Below are 18804 nucleotides of genomic sequence, written 5' to 3' on the forward strand. Positions count from 1 at the left end.
ATCATAAAATGCATTTGCCTGCTTTTCAAAAAGCCAACCATTCTGAAGGCTCCTAACAAAAAATTAAACCTTTCTTAAAACTATTCAAGGAGCTCAATGCAACGGCTAAAAATCTACTTGAAGTGGCCTTGGATGCGGAATAAAATGCCAGTGAGGCCCCTTTACGGCATATATTTCAAGTCCTGGCCCAACCAAACACAATGCAAACAATGTTTGATACATAAGGTGCAGTTACACTAGCCATTTTAACCTTGGGTAAATGGCTGTTGCCCACGGGGAAGCAACTTTTAGTGTGTAACCGATTTTCCCAGAGTGAAATTGCCTTTGGGAAGTTTCCATGGATACGTCAAAAAGAACAAGAGAATTTCCCATGACAGTTCCTGAGGTAGCTTCTATGGGTTAATAAGAACCCAAAGCGGCTCAACCAATCACGATAAAGTGAAATGTATCAAACACTAAAAATCATGTGTTGATTACATACTGTATACATCGCACCATCAATCCAGTACCCCCAACTGTAGTTCAAGCTCGACAACAATCAAAACATGGATCGCTCTTTCTACCAGTGGACTAGAACCCTATAGTTCAGGGGTCGCTTAATCCAATTTTGCGGTCGCATAAATACCCAAATTCGTCCATGAAAGTGAACAACGAGTAGGCGTGTTCTTAAATATAAAATGAAAAACTGCAAGCTCTGGAAAAAGTGTATTTGTTGTTGGCCTCGACATTCTCTTATTGAAATAAAGTTTTGCTGAATTACTAAACCTATTTGAGGTGGAGGTTGTAATAAAAGCGGCAGAATTACCAAAAAACATTTCATGATTCGTGTCATTCATGGTTTTCCGTTTGTTTACGTTTATCGGTGTTTCTGGGCAAATAGGGTAAAGATTTACCGCTCCCCTTGGGCAATTTATCAGTGTGTAACCGCAAGCATGAAATGATTAAAACCCAGACTGAACCCAATGCAAGCTATTTTCCAAAGGGGAGCTTTGGGAAAGAGGTCTAGTGAAACCGCACCTCTGTTTCTTGACAACTGAACGTTTATAAAAAGGCCGGCGAGCATAAACTGAGTTGTGAAAATGTTACTGGAAATAGTCGCGACAAGAGCATCTCAAGAAATCGAGTGCTTTTGAAATGACAATACAAATATCAAGTGGTTCCCTCTAAACATGAGGCTTAACATTTAACAATTTCGGCGATACTAGACTTGATACTCATACACTTCCCCCATTTACCTTTGATTAAACTCAAAACCATAATATGTAAGCTTAAATAAGTAAATACAGGTTGTTTACCTTGTGTAATCTAAACTGGAAACTTGTTTGTTTTTGGCAGATTACCAAGAACTGAATGATCATTGTCAGAGTCACTTTCACAGTGTATTTTTCATGGGTTTCTCGTGCAAAAAACGTTCAAGGATCCGGACGTTTTGCTGTTGCCGTATTGTCATCTGCACTAGAGTTCCTTCATCGTCTGTTGATGAATCGTCATGTGTGTTGAACCATAATTTCGGCAACTTCCTTTTATCAACCACGGTTGAGTTCGATTCCTCATCGTCTGATATTATGTTTCTTTTGTATCTTTTTGACCGTCTACACATTGAAGATGTTTCACAAGCTTCTTTATGGTCACTTCTAAGACCATTCTCCCCTAAAATCGGCACCGTTCTTTGTCCTTAAGTTCATTGATTATATTCTGAAGATGATACTTTCGATTGTAAACACTCTTCCTACGCATACGATAAAGATTCTCTCGGAAATCAACATATTCATTTACGACTTTATAGCCAATAACTTGTCCACAATTTTTAAAAACTAATAACATAATTTATCACAACATCGTTCGCATTGTGACCTGGAAAGCGAAAACGGACACTAACGCTTTACCGTTTACCGGAAAATCCATTCATATCCGTTTAATGTCCGTTTAAACGGATCGCATGAGCGTTTAAACGCTTTCCTTATCTGTTTACTAAAATCTCGCATGCGTTTCACGATTTTGGTAAAACGTTTTAATGCTTGTCTTGACCGTTTAAAAAAAAGAGCATCCGTTTAACGCTTTGGACACAAAGTTTCTTACCCGTTTAACGTTTTAAGCAAAACGTTTGTTAAACGGTTAGTTTTTATGTTTCAAGTAAATTACACTCTCACAACTCTCACCCAATCGTTTAAATAACCAAGCTCATTGTCAGAGCAAACAAGTAGCCATACTGTAGCTGGAAACACAGCGTATTTACCATTTATGCCGACAATTTGACAGACTGGCGTCACTGACGCAGATTTGCATACATCGGGAAACTTTCGGCTCAAATTTCAACTGCAATGTTCATCAATATTCACTGGATGGAAATATCTCGGCAGAATCTTTTCCCTTTCTTCCAGAATTTTTTTTTTGTGAAAGATTGCATTGAAGAAATTACACGTTTTGTGGCCGCGGTAAAATAATTTTTCGTGGGAAATAAATTCATCGAACTTGACAGCGCTGCACGCCCGTTGTACATTTCGTGCCAGAAATAGATTTCAACCGCAAACAAGCCTGTGGAAGTACGGAAACACCATGCTCATCAAAATAGTTGCCTCAAACTGCCGAGTTTCCGTTTATTAGAATTATATTCTCCCATTTATTTGGATAACGGGCCTCTGGAACCAGGGTACGCGAGAAATAGGTTTTCGCTTGCTTAGTTATTAAAACAAGGAATGACCTAAAATGATCTAAAATGATTTCATTTTTTTTGATTTTATAACAAAGACTAGTGAGCAGCACAATGGAAGACTTCTTGTAGTTGTATACTTTTCGTTTATTTCCGACACGTTTCATCTCTATCAGAGACTTCCTGAGGGAAATTCCCGATAATTACTGTATCACAACAGCGGCTTTGATTGATGCAAAGTGTCTAGTTTTTCCCCAGCAACGTGGTTTTGATTGGTGCGAAGTTCCAAGATTCGCTCAGCAACGTGGTTTTGATTGGTACGAAGTGCCTAGTTTTTCCCCAGCAACGCGGTTTTGATTGGTACGAAGCGAAGTTCTATGTTTCGCCCAGCAACACGGTTTTGATTGATACAGCTATTTTATATGGAACTTACGCAGAGTTATCTTTTATTCATGCGCTACCCTTGACTTGTTAACTGCCTGTTTATTTAAGGAGATTGATGCACAGATATGCCTTTACATTGTTTACAAAAGCGTTTTAACAGTGTTTACACAAGAAGTTAGCCTTCTCGTGTGGCTTTTAATGTGTGACCGGAAAATGAACCCGAAAAAAATTGGTCAGTGCTGATATTTTTCGGTCTTTTGGACCGACCAAAATAAAAAGTCCACTCTAGTGCGGTTTGTTTACGCAACTTTGTCATCAAATCGGCTTACGTCCAACCATGGGAACTTTTCGAGTCTTCTTCGGTCTTTCCGGCAGTTCACAGCAGCTTCCTGGTATCAGCCTTTACTTTGGTAAGCACTCAGTTCTGTAACTCTGTAATTTTATCTTGGTTTCACTTCATTTAGATCATTTAAGTATATTTCAGATTTATCTTACATCATTTTAGGTCATTTTAGATCATTTCAGGTCATTCCTTGTTTTAGTAACTACGTTTTCGCTCGCTGGAAACTCTTGCTACACAGGCTAGCGAACAAGATTTTTATCAACAGAGCCTGTTTAAATGTCGGACAAAAGTCGAACACAAGATGGATGATTCAACTAGTACTAAGGAAAAGTCAAATAAAAGTTGGAAGAAAGCTTTTATTCAATTCAAACCTGACTCAGGTTAGATTTGACAAGCTTTCGGCTTTATTCCGCCCTTTCCACCTAGCCGTAGTCCTGTTCAAAGTTCAAACAATGACGTTCTTTCATTTGTCGCATGTGAGTTCGGTTAAAATACAACCAATGTTCAGCGTAATGTGGAAATTTTGTCACCCTTCAAAATCAGAGTGTTTTGCACGCCATTTAGAAATTGTTGATGTCGGTGACTGAATGATGGCGTGACCTCTCGTCCGCGAAGTTGCATGTTTTCAATTTTATGCAAATTCAAGGCGTCATGTCATGTGTGATTGTTTATAACTTTTTATACTCCGCTGCTAGCTTCTCCAGCATGAAATGACAGAACTAAATGAGATACTTTAAATTTCCATTTAAAAGGTTCCATTATTTACGTATTACAGTGAAATGTATTTTCAGTATTTGACAACAGTCAATCAAAATTATTAATTTTCTTTACGTTCGTTTCCTTGTGAACTTTTGAAACCGTTTACTGATTATTATTAAAACGTTCAACGTTTTGAGCTCTCCGTTTACGATCGTTTAACGACTTTCTTCAACCGTTGCAACCCTTGAATGTTTACGTCATTCTGTTTTTGGACTTTGCCCAACCGTTTAACGCTTTTATTTATCCGTTTAAACGGAACTGGAATCCGTTTAAATGCTTGTGGTAACCATTTACTATCTGTTTAACATCGTATGCAATCCGTTTTTTTGCCCGTTAAACGGAAAACCGTTAGTGCCTGTTTTCGCTTTCCAGGTCACATTTGTTCGTCACAAAACGGACAATTCAACTCTCCCATATTCTTAAATTCATCATGGATTTCTAAATTACGATTCATTTTATACTATTATATACTTCTACAACATTGTTGAATGGTGTAAGAAAAAAAAGAAGCCTTTATTTATTTAATGAGATAAAATTCTTTGATATGCAAATTGTGAAACTTTAATATTTAAATAGGAAAAACTTTAAAATAACCCCTTGCAGTTTCCGACGCGTCGGAAACTTTATTCTTTGTTGTCTTTAGCTTGTCTCTTCATTGTTACTTTTTTTCTTAGACGTAAGAAACGCATTCACTCCATTGCTTGTCTTCAATTTTATCCAATATTCTATCGCCTTCTTAGTGGTAAAACACTGTTTCCGACGCGTGGGAAACTACTTGAATTAGCATATTAACTTAAAACCAGACAACTGAATTATGCAGAAGCCACTTTCTAATTGGCTGAAAAAATCATACGATTGTCTCATAACCTTGAACACAAGACTAAAGCGGGAATGTCCCACTGCTTTACACCATTTCCGAGAAAGTCATGCAATGAAACCAAAAACTGAGGCCATAAGCAAAATTTAAGATTTTAACCCCTCTTAGAAGAACAATTATCTGATTTCAGTTTTTGGTTACATTATTTGGTGAAAATTCATGGAAAATATTATTTGACCTTGGGTTTTTTTTTTACTTTGTAAATTTTTAAGGGAAAATCATCAATGAAAATGTGGGGAAATTATTTTTGCACTAAAAAAATTATTGGCGCATTTTTATGGAAAATTATTTGCGCAATTATTTTGCGATTTGAAAATTTTGCGCAATTACCTTATGAAATAAATTGAATCAAAAAACATATGCAATAAAATTATTTTCATCAAATTATCAATTATATAAACGACTCCCCTCGTCGCTCCGCTTCACTTCTCTCCCACCAAGGAGTCGTGGAGTTTTTAACGCTTCTCCTCCCCTGCTCTTGGGGATTGCGTGTAAGCTTTGCTTACTACGCACCTCGCGCTACACTGCCAAGAAGCTAAACCCCTGCTTCGCTTGGTAAATTATAATGGCTTTATTTGATGGAAATTTTTTTTAAACGCAATTTTATGGAGCAATTTTTTGGACAATTTTATTATAAAATATTTTGGTTTCATTTTTCACTTACTAGTAGTGGATTATATGATTGAAATTCGCCCATTTCCTTATTCAAATCAAGCAAATGAATAATATATAGTTCCATTATTTAACCTTGGAAAAAATTATTAGCGCAATTTTCTGATTCATTTTTTAATTTTTGCGCCAGTACCCTGATATTCCTCACTACTTATGTTCTAGTATATTTCGAAGAGGAGAATAACTATTCTGTGGTGTCATCAGATTATGTAAACGAAAGCGATTATCGTTATTTGGAAGATGTCAACGTCTGGTGGGGAATAGGAAAACATGCCAAACTCTTTCCTACAAAACAGATGAGTTATGGTACGTGCTGCAAAACTATAACCCGACTAAACTACTGTTCGGTAATCTTACTTATTTTTCGGTTGGCTCGGTTTCCTAAGTTCTTTTCCGTTGGACATATTCAATAGCCCCTGTCGATTACTAACTGTCTGGAAAGCTGGTTGCGGCTTTGGTCGTAAAAGGGGAGGGCGGGGCTGAAAACAATAGCTGATAACAACAGACGAGGGGATTATGACGAGCGGGGGAATATATATCCCACCCCGCCATATACCGCTTGACTTATTCCCCTTATTCAGTGTTCTCAAAAATTTCAACGAGTTCTTAATCGTTTATTATTAAAGAAAAAATGAACAACATACCTTGTGTTCCTATGTTCTGTCACACATTGTGTTACTTATTTAGGCTTTGTGTCATGCGTTTTGTTACTCGCTTACATCGTTTAGCATTCTGTTTCATCGCTAGTGACAGCTAGGAATCATGCATAGCTTTGGCCATGTGATCTTGTTTTTTTGCTTAGTCTATCGCGAAAAATTTTTGTTCGGTCTGGGGTAAACGCTTTGTCATTTTACCACTAGTTTTTTTACTCTATTAAAATTGGTTAACTGACTGCAGAAGGGCTTGCGTCTCGTTCGTTCATTGGGGAGAACTATGGTTAAAGGCCTAAGGATCAGAAAAAATAAAGGAGAGATTTCTCTCCAGTGGGCAATCAAACCCCTCTTGTGCGATCTATGGAGCTCAAGCTGCCAAGCAATGGCGAAACTCACGATTCTGCAAGCAATCTTGAAGGACTTTCCACTCAACCGTTTGTCACTCGAGCAATCAACCTTGGGGTTTCAAAGAGAAACCCGGAATCTACGGAAATTTCAAGATAACGTTGAACTTGAAAATATGGAATCCACGTGCCAGAAACGAGTGTCCAAACCAAGAGAGAAACTTATCGACAGACTGCAATGCGACACAATAAAGCTTGAGAGAATATGGGAAAGGACTGCCCTTGCAATTTCTACGCTCCAGGGATCTTCAGATTCCATCAAAGCTCTTTGAAAAGCTGTCGGTGAATTACGCTCAACCTTCAGCGAATATTACACCGTTCATGTCACCATGCCAGAACAACGCCATAGTTGGTCAAAGAAATGACACGAAATCGAAAAGAGCTTGTAGAGAGGGCCATAAACCAAGGCATTGATCGCAAAAACGACTTTCTACACGAACTGGGGTCGGCTCGGTCTGGATCACCTGCCTCAAGAATTTCATCAGTTTCTTCACACGCAATGCGAGCTCATGCAAGGGGCGAGGTGGTGGCAGCGCTGAAAAAAGCTACAATGCAAAGGACGATTAATGAGTTCAGGCTCTAAATCACAGCTAGCGCAAGAACTCGAAGAGATAGATAGATTGGTGCATCATTCAATGCAAGAGCCAACAACACACGTTTCACACAATAAAACACATTCTCTGCATTTCGTTGGATTAGATTTTTAAATTGTACTGTGTACTTATTCAACTTTTAAATCTTACAGCTGAATGGCAACAGTTACACGAGATCCACGTGAAGAAAGCCTACTTCCAGCATCTGCTGTTAAAGTTTGGAAGCCCACCACTTAACAGGGTGTGGGATGTTAAACACTACAAAAAGCCTATATGTCATGAAAGCACCCTAAAATTTTCTTTCCAAGCCTATGATATGGAAATGTTGATCAATACGTTGGCTGAGAAAGAAGTTGTTCAATTCAAGACATTGGCAGCATTCCGACATGGAATAGAAGTGAGTTTTGATTGATTCACAAGTACAAACAAAGCAGTCAAGGCAGCAAAACGTAGGGCATTCTCACACTTCACAAGTTCAGAGGCCCAACGTCAGTCGCCAATGAGTCTCTCAGAAATGGTTGTCTCAGTTTTGTTAACAAATATTCTATCAGTGCACCGAAACTACATGTAGTATTCATTATCTCTGGCTATGGATGGCCAGGATGGAAATGGATTGTAACTCTCAAGAGTCATGGAAAAATCGCAGAAAAACTTATTACGGTTTGTTCTTCCTTGAAGAAATCACTTGTCTTGATATTATCTTTTTGGTGTTCTTAAAGCAATTTTATGTTTGAGCAGGTATTTTGTCATATACTTAGTGTATTTTGACCAAAACACAGCAAAATCTGCGTGACAATGCCTCTTTAAGATTGAAATTATTGAAGTATAGAACAAAAAAAATTGTTATCACTAAAGAGGCATAATGTAGTGCACAGTTGTTCTCTCTGGCACCTTTTGGGTTGAATAACTGTCAAGAATTTCACTCGAAAAAAAGAATAAACTACAATTAGCGTGAAAATAACTAGCAAGTTTGGCGGTCATTCAAATTTAGTTGTTCAAAGGCCTTGGCCACGGATCTTGTTAGCTTTGTTAGCGCAAGGTAATCTCAAGGGCCCCATCTGGGATTTTATTACAATGTTGCTGTTTAAGGGCCCTGTTCAGGGTGCCTGTTGTGCCTTGCCGCGGCATGGTTTCAGGGGCTTTGTTTGGGGATTTTGTTATAACTTTCGCCTTCTTGCTATTTTTTACTCTGGTTTCTTGATATTTCCAGCTGACTCAACGAAATTACGAGACTTTTTCTTTTTTCTTATCTTATTTTTACTGTATTTGCTCATTAATTTTATTGTGTTTTCGTAGTTTGGTACCGCATTGTTATAGTTTTCCGCTTGGTAATTACCAATTGTTCATCACTTGTTAATTTTTTGCTACCGTGTGTTATCACGCCCTGTTATGTAATCATCTTTGTAATGTTATGTCATCTTTTATACTGTGAGCTTATTTAAGGAAATTGTAATTTATTGATCACTTGCACTGCAACTGATGAAGGCCAATGATCGAAACGTCTTTTTTATTAAATTTTTAACCTTTTTAGGTGTTTTCTTGTATATAGTTTTCTTTAAAAATAATTCATCATTTGATGAAGGAAAAAAATAGAAAGCCCAACATGGAAATGCTAACATTGTGCAAGGATTAGCACTCAGTTATTCCAGAGTGGAGTGCCTGGAAGTGGCTGGAAGCCCCAAACGTGTGGAACTTTTAAGCGTTCTTGCACAACAGTACGCAAATAAAGAACTTAAGGAGATTTTTAAACTATACAAACAACCCAGGATATATGATATAACAAAGGCTAGAGCTTCTGCGCCTGAGATGAATCAGCGGCCTTTTCAGAAACTTCCATTGGAAACTAAAGCCCTTGTACTAGAATTAAATCACCATCCAGACAGTGTTGAATACTCTTCATACAAAAATACTTCCTGTGAAGGTAAAAAAAAAAAAAAACATGGGTCAGTGAATTATTAGGTGGTAGGTGCCAACCAGTCCTGTGATTAAAACAAAAAAAATCTGTCCTATATGAGCGATACAAACGAGAATGTGAACAATATTGGAAACCAGAGCCATTTTTAGCGCATTTTTTAAGGGCATTTCTGCAGGAAATTTTAGAACAATGCTCCCTGTGGTAACATTACCCAACATCAAGAAACATGCCACAGCTGCCTTTAAGTCTTCCACCTGATTACAGATATGAAAGCAGTTTCCAATCAATTAAATGACCCAATTAAATTAAATGTGTATTAAGCTTAGCTAGGAAAGGCTACATCGCATCTCAATGTAACAGTATGTCTTAGTGCTTCTTCCACAGTACATAACAAGGTAAGAATAGTAATAAAATAAAGTATGGCTTTGCTTGCTTTGCCCTTAATTAAATACCAAAAAAATAACACGATAGAGCCCCCTTTAAGTATCACTCAAACACTCATTAATAATTCATAAGCCCATTGACCTATCAACTGGTCGATAAAACATCACGTGCAGTGGTTTAAAAACCCAATAGAACCTCCTCCTTATCAGTGGCAGTGTTTAATGTTTTTCAGTATGCTAATTTCCAACGTTCACAAAAGCATCATTGTTAAAAACTCTCGACACACCCTTTTTTAGGAATGGTTTTGAAGCCATTCAAAAAACTTGCGCCACATGTTTTATCAGGTCTAAAACCACGAGGCGCTGCAGAGTGGTTTTAAATCCCAATAAAACACTGCTGCTTGTGTTTTAAACATTACATAAAAAACGCATTTCACATTTTTCTACCACATGCAGGGGACCAAAAACAGATGAAAGAACAGATGAGTCCTTTTGTAAACCGCCTAATTTTTAAATACGAGTTTCCTCAATTTCATTACAAATATTGTTATTTCATGTACTGTAGCTTGCTTTTTACACTCACAATTTTTGTAACATACATGTAAGATATGTGTGTTTATCTTATGAAGTAAACATTATTATTATTAAGATTGCCTATCTTTTTGTTAGTTTCCTTTTTTTTTAGTTCAGCATTTCATTATTTTATTCACTTTCTTTTATCCACAATTTCTTGCTAAGGTTTATGGTATCGCACATGCCTCTATTTTATTTCATGCTGCTTTACCAAAGTTCAGTTCAGATTTTTCCTTGCACGGAAGAAGCACAACCCAGTTTAGTGCAAGTCGTGTTTTTGCACTTTCATTCAAGTATTTCTACTGTGTGTGTCAGATAATTTATGAAAGTGCTTTGTTTTCTTTGTTATTCGATTCTTGTTCATGTTGCACTGTATATGATTAGTTTCATGTACTATTGTTCTTAAGCAAGTTGGGGTTCCACCAAAAAAAGACATCTAGAAGCGTTTTTTCCTTCATAGCTTTTCTGTTAGTTTAGTTTTTATTTAGTTGCATTTTTGTAATTGTTTTCAGTTTATGAGTATCATGGAATCCTTTTCTCATTGACACAAAACAAATATTCTTCAATATTTTCAAGTTTTTTGTCCTTGTTGCTCCTTAAACAATCAATGCCAATGCCAACACGTAGTGAGGTGGGTCTACCCTTTTGTGAAACAACTTGCTAATTGGTCTTGTTCTGAGGTTAACTGGCAAATAATCAGGCGAGGACACCTGAAAAATCTCAAAATAACATTCAACAGCTTTTATCTCGCCCGGGGGTTTCATCACAATTCACGATGAGCAAACTGGGGAAGTCGTACAGTTTGCCCAACAATCGTAACAGGGTGTTAGTCAAATTGGATAAAAACAGGGGGTCAAGGTCAAGATTCAACTTCGATATTGCCAAGTTCCTGCTTTGCTGTTTGCAGTTTTTCTATATAAATGACTACTTACAGTATGCCCTGCTCTTTCTTTTCACCAAAAAACCTATACGGGCAAAAGAAGGATTTGATAACTTGGACTTACGTTTTCCTTAATGTTTAAAATCAAGCCACAGATTAGAATATGTAAAATAACAACATCTATGTAAAAGCCGACAAAAACAACCAACCACTACAAGACCGAGCCTCAAGAGTATTTAAACCTCCTACAGAAAAAGGTGACTAAAGCTTACAAGAAAACTAACAAAAGCACCCGGAATTCAATTACCTCTGTTGACAAACAGATCGCCGAAGACCTCAAACTGGACGACTGCATTGAATTCTCTGTGAGCAGGGATGCATTCATAACATTAAAAGATCACAAGCCTGACTTCACAAACAGCCCAACATGCACTTATAAATCCCACAAAATCAGAAATCGGCATAATCAGCAAGCACATTTTAGATAGCAAAAACAGAGATAACCAAAGCAACAAAATTAAATCTATGGAAAAATACCTCAAATGTCATCGAATGCTTTTAAACAATTCCCAACACGCATTCATTACATTCGATGAATGTGAATTCTAGCCATCCATTTTGGAGCAGCTTCTGACAAAGGCACTAGACTAAGCATCCCAATTCATGCACATCTCTCCTCAAGACCACCACATCATCACACATGCGATAAAATCACTGTTGTATCACCAGAACGTGCCATGGAAAAAGAAAAGCACTAACAACTTATTCGAAGTGACGATGGACTCATATGACGGAGCCAAAACATGCAAACTCATGGGCACATACATGTTGTCCCTCATCACACCGAAATTCAAAGGCAAAGTTGGCCTCCGCCATGATGGTGGTCTTGCGGTATGCAAAGTAACATCTAAACGCATTGAGAAAACAAAACAAGAAGTCAGTAAAATTTTCAAGTCAAATGGCCTCAAAATCACCATCGAAACAAACAAAAAAACCATAAACTTCCTAGATATAACCCTCGCCCTTACAAGTGGATTTTTCAAACCCTTCATGAAACCGAACAACAAACTCCTCTACATCCACTGACAAAGCAACCACCCACCCACGCTACTGAAGAACATCTCACACAACATCAACAAACGACTAACCAGCATCTCATCTAACCAGAAAGTTTTTGACGCCATTCCGCTGTACCAAAAAGCACTTAACGAAAGTGGCTATGACTACAAGCTCATGTACAACCCGCAGTCAAAGTGGGACAGAATTCACCAAAGAAAAACAATATGGTACAACCCCCCATGGAACGCTAACGTAAAGACTAACCTGGGAAGGAAGTTCCTAAACATCATCGACAGATGCTTCCGAACCGGACATCCCCTACACAAGATCTTCAATAAACATACACTGAAGCTCAGCTACTCCTGCATGCCTAACATGAAGAGTCTCATCTCGTCACACAACAAAGCACTACTGTCAGATTATCACCAGTCACAAACGCAAACGAGCGACAAAGAATGCAACTGCAGAAAAAAGGATCAATGCCCGCTGAACAGGAAATGCCTCACAAACAATGTAGTTTACCAACCCACAGTCACAACACAAACGTCATCAGACTCATACGTGGGCCTCGCCTCAAATTTCAAACAGTGCTACCAGGAGGGAGGGAGTATCTCTATTGTTTTCACGTATTCCCTTGCGACCGACTCATCACTACCAGTGTGACGTCACAACAACGAGTCAAAGCTTGGCTTGGCTTGGTTGGTTTAGCGTGGGGAAGCCATTGATGTAGAACCAAGAAAGGACAAATACTGGCTTTTGTTGACTGGTTATTTAGCACTTTGCCGAAAGTGTGTACGCTTTGTTGTATATAGTGTCTGTAACAGCTTTTTTTGTTTTGTACGTGGGTTTGTCTTAAATTTTATTGAAATCCGCTTTGGGTGAGTGGTGTGGGCGCCATTTTGAACTCTGGACTAGTGAAGTCCACCCAAAACACTCGTGGTTTTTTCTTTTAAGTTCTCGCAAAACCAACCTCGAAAAGGGAGGTTTAAATCCTTGATAATAGTCGATTACAACAAAAGTTGATTTGTGTTGATGCAGTGAGCCATTTTGCTCATCAATCCTTTTAAAGATACTGTTTTGAATCATTTGTGTCTCGATTTTTCTGGTTTGGTGAGACTCTTAAAGGGTCTGCGTTTACATTTTCTGTCCTCTTCGACTGCTTGCATCCAAATTTTATTGGAATTTTTTACTGTCTGTGTTGTAAATTTTGTTGTGTATTTGCATTTTTTGATTAGTTGTCTCCTTGTCCCTAAATTTTGTTGGCTTTTTGTGAATTCATTTTTGTCAGTGCAGTGCTGTAAATTGCATTGTCTTCCTCACTGTTTTGCGTAAATTTTCCTGGCTTTTACACCGTTACTGTTTCAAATTTTCATTGTCTGTTGACTGTTTGCGCTTAGAGTTTGTTGGTTTGTCTCTCTGTGTTGGTCGAAATAATTTGCTTGCCTTGCTGCCCTTAAGTCGTCTGTTGTTGGCTTTTTACAGTCTGGTTTTGTCTACATTTGCTATTTGACTGTAGTGTTTATTGCCTTTTTTCCTATATTTCGTTGACTTGTGGTTTTCTGTGAATAAATTTTGTCAGGAAATTGTTGTTGCTTATTGTTAGTATCTAAGTGGGTTTGGCTTTCAAAAAAAGATTTTTCTTCTTTGTTAAATGTTATCAATTAATTTAGTGTAAGTAAAGAATATAAGGAAAATATAAAAAGACAAAAAAAAATAATTAAGTGAAAACGTATATACCGCAGTAAGCATTGAGCTTAATTTACGAAGGAATAAGTATACATTAAAAAGGAAAATAATTAAGTGAAAAAGTATATAGTAAGCATTTAGTTTAAAAAGAAGGAAAAATTAAAATAATATTAAAAAGGACAAATAATTAAGTGAGAAAGTATATAATAAGTACATCATTTAGTTTACTTACCTCCGACTAGATATTTAAAAAATCACAGCCTTTAATGTTAATGCGTTTTGTCAACGATTAACCAACGATTCATCAAAAATAAGTTCTTGGAGCTAAAAGCCGGTCTTTCTGTAAAGCAAAGCTTAATTGAAAAAAGAATAGAGGCGACAGAAACAATATCAATTCATTTTGGTGCCACCATAAACAACTACATCGATGCCTGTCAAAAACATATCACCGTGCGTTGAGTCAAATCTGTCGAGAAGTTGCTTAAATAGCCAATTTTTACATTATTCCACGGCTTTCTACGTTTAAGTTACAATTCTGTTTAATACCCTCGCAGTACGATCTCTGTTGTGTTGTGCAAATCTTGCCATGGGTTAGAAAGAGGTCAAAAGGTTGGCAGTGTAACGCATACTTATGAGTTCTCTACTAAGCGAATTTTATCCAAATAGCCCCTGTTGCTGTGCGATGAGGAATAACCTTTAATATTTGAAATAAATGTGATGGTATATTTTCAAACATATGTATTTCATCCTTATTTATTTTCTTTACCCACACATTCCAAGATTTGGCTGAATTGCCGATATCGCGTGTAGTTTATCACTGGTAGTGACTGATTTTAACGCATGCGAAAAAGACATGAGAGTCAATGTATCAAAATAAATATCCCACAAGGATGTCTTGATCTGCCTTGCCGCTAAATAAATACGTAGCTTGCCTACAGAAATAAGTAGGCGAGGTGGTTAGCTTACGGACTACAGTTGCAGGAAAAGCGCCGGTTCTTGCGTCAGCACACCGAAGCAGCCCTGCATGCAAGGTGACTCAGATTACCTCGCACTGTAAGCTTGCGCATTTTTTTTTTCCATCCTTTCCCAAATCCATAACATCAAAATTTTGTTTTGAAACCCCTTAACTACTGCTATCGGAGCTAAAGAAGCTCAAGTTAATAAATATTTATGACGTAAATATTCGAACAGCTGGCATTTCCAGTAAAAGACTCAGCGCGCAAAGGCCAGAAACCGTAAGTTCAGCTAAATAGACCTTATCACGGTTTTCGACGCCATTTTGACGAGTAGGCAAACAGGCTTGAAATAACAGTGTTTGTATGCTGGGATGGGAATCCAATATCAAATAAATTTAATAAAAAATCGCTTCTGAAAAATTCATGAATTGGAAACTTTTGGCACTAGGAAAAGGATTTTAAGAAAAAAAAATGGAGGGATGTAGCTTTGCCAGAAAGCGTCCAGTCGTGTTTTGAACTTTCCATACATTTCCCTGTATTTTTTTTCCGCGAACTATTTTTAGTAGCAGTTCACGGCTGGTTCGCTATACGGACAAATGGACGTTTGTTTGTCTGCTTGTGTTCTTTTAATGTTAATTTTTTTTTTAGCCTTTTAAATAGTAATTTTAAACCTGAATCGAATAAAATGGGACAGATTTTTTTCGGGCAGCTCAAAATTCATGACCAACCTGGACAAGCTTCTAAAACAGAGAAATCCCTTTTAGATACGTCGGACGTATTTGGAAAGATAATTTTGGTCGTTGGGTGATCACGTCTATGATCAGTCGAGGTAACTGGCAGACGTGACGCTGAAGCTGCCTATCTGTACCTCCAACAGTAGACAAGGTACAAATAAATACAACAAAGCTATTTATGACAGAGCAGACGTACTGTCAGTAAAATAAGATAATAAGCTCTTGTGAAAAGCCAGACGGGAAATAAATGAGCTTTACTGATCAGTCATAAATGGTTCTCGGTTCGCACGTGATACACTGATCAGTAAAATCAAAGACAAATATTACGGCACAAGTGAGAGCTTTGAATAACCAAGTATTCCAAAGGCATGCCGAAAGAGCTGTCCTTTGCAATGCGAGGTATCAAAATTACAAAACAACAAGACGAAATAGGCCACACAAGCCAGTTGAGTAATCAGACTGTAAGTTGAGCTTTTTTCGTTTGTTAACCGCCTAAATTAGCATTTATCTGGCCTAACTGAACCAGTAAAAAGTCAGATCAATGCCTGTCGACAACATCAGACTGTTTTATCCAAAAAGGTCGAAATTAAACGCTACAGAGAAAGCCAATGATGGGAAGATGAATGCCATGATCTTCCCGCCATTTTTAACCACTTGTCACGTGACTAGACAACATGTAATTTCGTGATGACGTGGAGCTCACGGAGATACGGTCGGTAACTAATTTTTGGCTCTTCTTATTATTATATTTCAACACAATCCGAGGTTAAGACTGATTTACAATAAAAAAAAGGTTTACAATAAAAGATTTACAACAAAATCTGAAAAAGTAAGAAAAATTATGTAAGCTTGGATTGACATCTTCATGCTGCTGCTGCTGCTGCTGCAAAAAAAGGAAAAACATTAGTATATTTTATACGAAGAGAGGTACGGAGAGAAACTTATCCATCAGTCATTTCCAACAGTGCCCATCCCCCCCCCCCCTCGGCCGACCCCTGGGAATTAAGATTTTTTGAAAATAAACTGGCAAATGCCCCACAGCCGGAACAAAATAGTTGTTCAAATGCCCCGGGGTGGTGGCTCAAACATGTCAAAAGGTTTTTATTTTCTTTGTTTCTCGTCTTACTTACAGTAAAATCTAAGCTAATACAGGCCAAATTAAGTCCTAGCTGGGTCTTGTTTTCCGTAGTTAGTGCAAAAATATGTCATTCTACAGCTCTAGCGTCCCATCTTATGTCCTATCTAGCCGTATTCAATAAGAAACTTACAGTATTTGCCGACGAATTTGTCATTAAGGAAGCGACAATGCTGTAGGGTGAAAACAGTGAGATAGTCAAATGCCCTGGGGTAATTGGGTGGAAGGCTAATGCCCGACCCCCGGGATAGAAAGTGTGGCAAAATGCCCCACTATTGCCCGGGGGGGATGGGCACGGCTGGAATTGACTATTAAATGCATTATTGCTTAAAATCCGAACCTCAAAGTCCAACTTTTTATGAACTTGCAACCTGCAAAAGTATCTTATTTAAGTATTGAATTCAGACATTACTTTTAAATGTCAAAGATAGCGGGAAAGGATCTCTACTCTGGGTTCATGAATCTTGCTTTTCAAAAGTGCCGCCCTCACGTTTCTCTTGAGTGCCGGTTCAATAAAGGTTGACAGTGTACTTTCTCATGCATGTCTACCGGATTTCGTTGTGACCTTAGGCTAACATTTACGATTACAACCGACCATCAAAGTCGTAAGCAAGAGAGGCTCCCTTGTCGTAACCTTTCACCGCAACGCGAAGGAAATACATTTGACGCTTTAGACTGGCATTCTCACCGCACAGATAGATATTGGTATCAGAGTAAAGAAAAAGACGAAAGGAGGCTCTGTTTGCAGGGTGACTTTGCCCGTGTTTGCAGTAATCTTTTAAATTCTGCTCAGCGGAAAGAGCAAAATACTAAAGTGCTGTTTTCCTATATAGCCTTTATGCCACCATTTAATCTCTTAAAATGGTTTTAACAAACGAGAAGCACTAACTTTGAGAAAAGCAAACCTCACACAACAATCGGAAAATCAATGAACCGCCTACTCACAAACTTGAAGGAAGGCAATTTGCATTTGATATCTTACACTTACTCCCAAGAAAACAGAGGTGTTGTTTCATGATCGCAGATCGCAAAACGTTCTGCGAACGTTGCCACCCTCCGATCGTGCTCCAGTTCCGGGGAGAAGAAAGAATAAAGCTTAAACAAAAACGATTACGGTTTTAAGACAACAACAGATTCGTTCCATGTTGTACCCACCGCTTGGCTGGAATTATATTCTGAACGGCTTAAAATTGAACCCCACGTGCACCGTCTTCGTTAGGTACGTTTAAATTTCGCCTTGGACGTAAACGCCTCGCAGGTCTCACAACTACAATAAAAGTTAAGGAGTGAGTATAGTAAAACGCAAATCTGTCGGTATCAACCACTAAAGTCCACAAGCAAAAGGCTACAGAGAAATTATTTGTTGCTCACCCTGTACAATTTGCCAACGGCCCATGAAGAAACATCTTTCTCTTCGCAGACTCGTCTGAAAGACTCTAATTTGTAGCGCCGAGTTTGCCACGATTTGCCTTAAAGAAGCACTTTCTTCATTCACTGCCATACCTCCCATTTCCAGTGCAGCCTAATCTTCTGTGTGTTAACGTTCACTGAGACTTCAGTCCAGACTGGGCCACAATGTAATTCAGGGATAATTCTTGTATTTCCGTCAAAAGAGAATTCGATACCCTTTTTAGTACCAAACTTAGCAGTGATTGTGATGTGTTGACCTATTAATCTTCATAAACCAGCTAGCTGCTCGGTGGTCTATATTTGAAGAAAAAAGTGTTGCGAGTTTCGCGTAAGATAAAGGAAACGCTTTATTACAGGGTATGAGCAGCAACGTTGTTTGTGTCAAGTAGTTGCGAACGTTCTGTAACATCGTTGCCTACAACATAAAACACCCCTAAATTGTTTCTAAGTCTTCCACTTTACACAAACCGGGGGGGGGGATACTCCCTTATATGGGCTATATAGGCATGTGCGGCCCCGCCAAAGGGTATGGTTTTTCAGCCGCTTTGGTCATAAATAGGGTATCGATTTTAGCCATTTTTCCGCCATTTTGGTAATAAATGGGGTATCGATTTTTGCACTCTAGTCTTGAATCGTTTTCTTTTTCTTTTTGAACAAGCTACTTCTGGTGTTTACGACCGGCAACCACAGGCGAACCACCCTCTGCTTGTGTGGTGTATAAATGACTGTCTGCAACTT

This window comes from Pavona decussata, unplaced genomic scaffold (genome assembly GCF_977016875.1).
Source record: "Pavona decussata unplaced genomic scaffold, jaPavDecu1.1 SCAFFOLD_321, whole genome shotgun sequence".
NCBI lineage: Eukaryota > Metazoa > Cnidaria > Anthozoa > Scleractinia > Agariciidae > Pavona > Pavona decussata.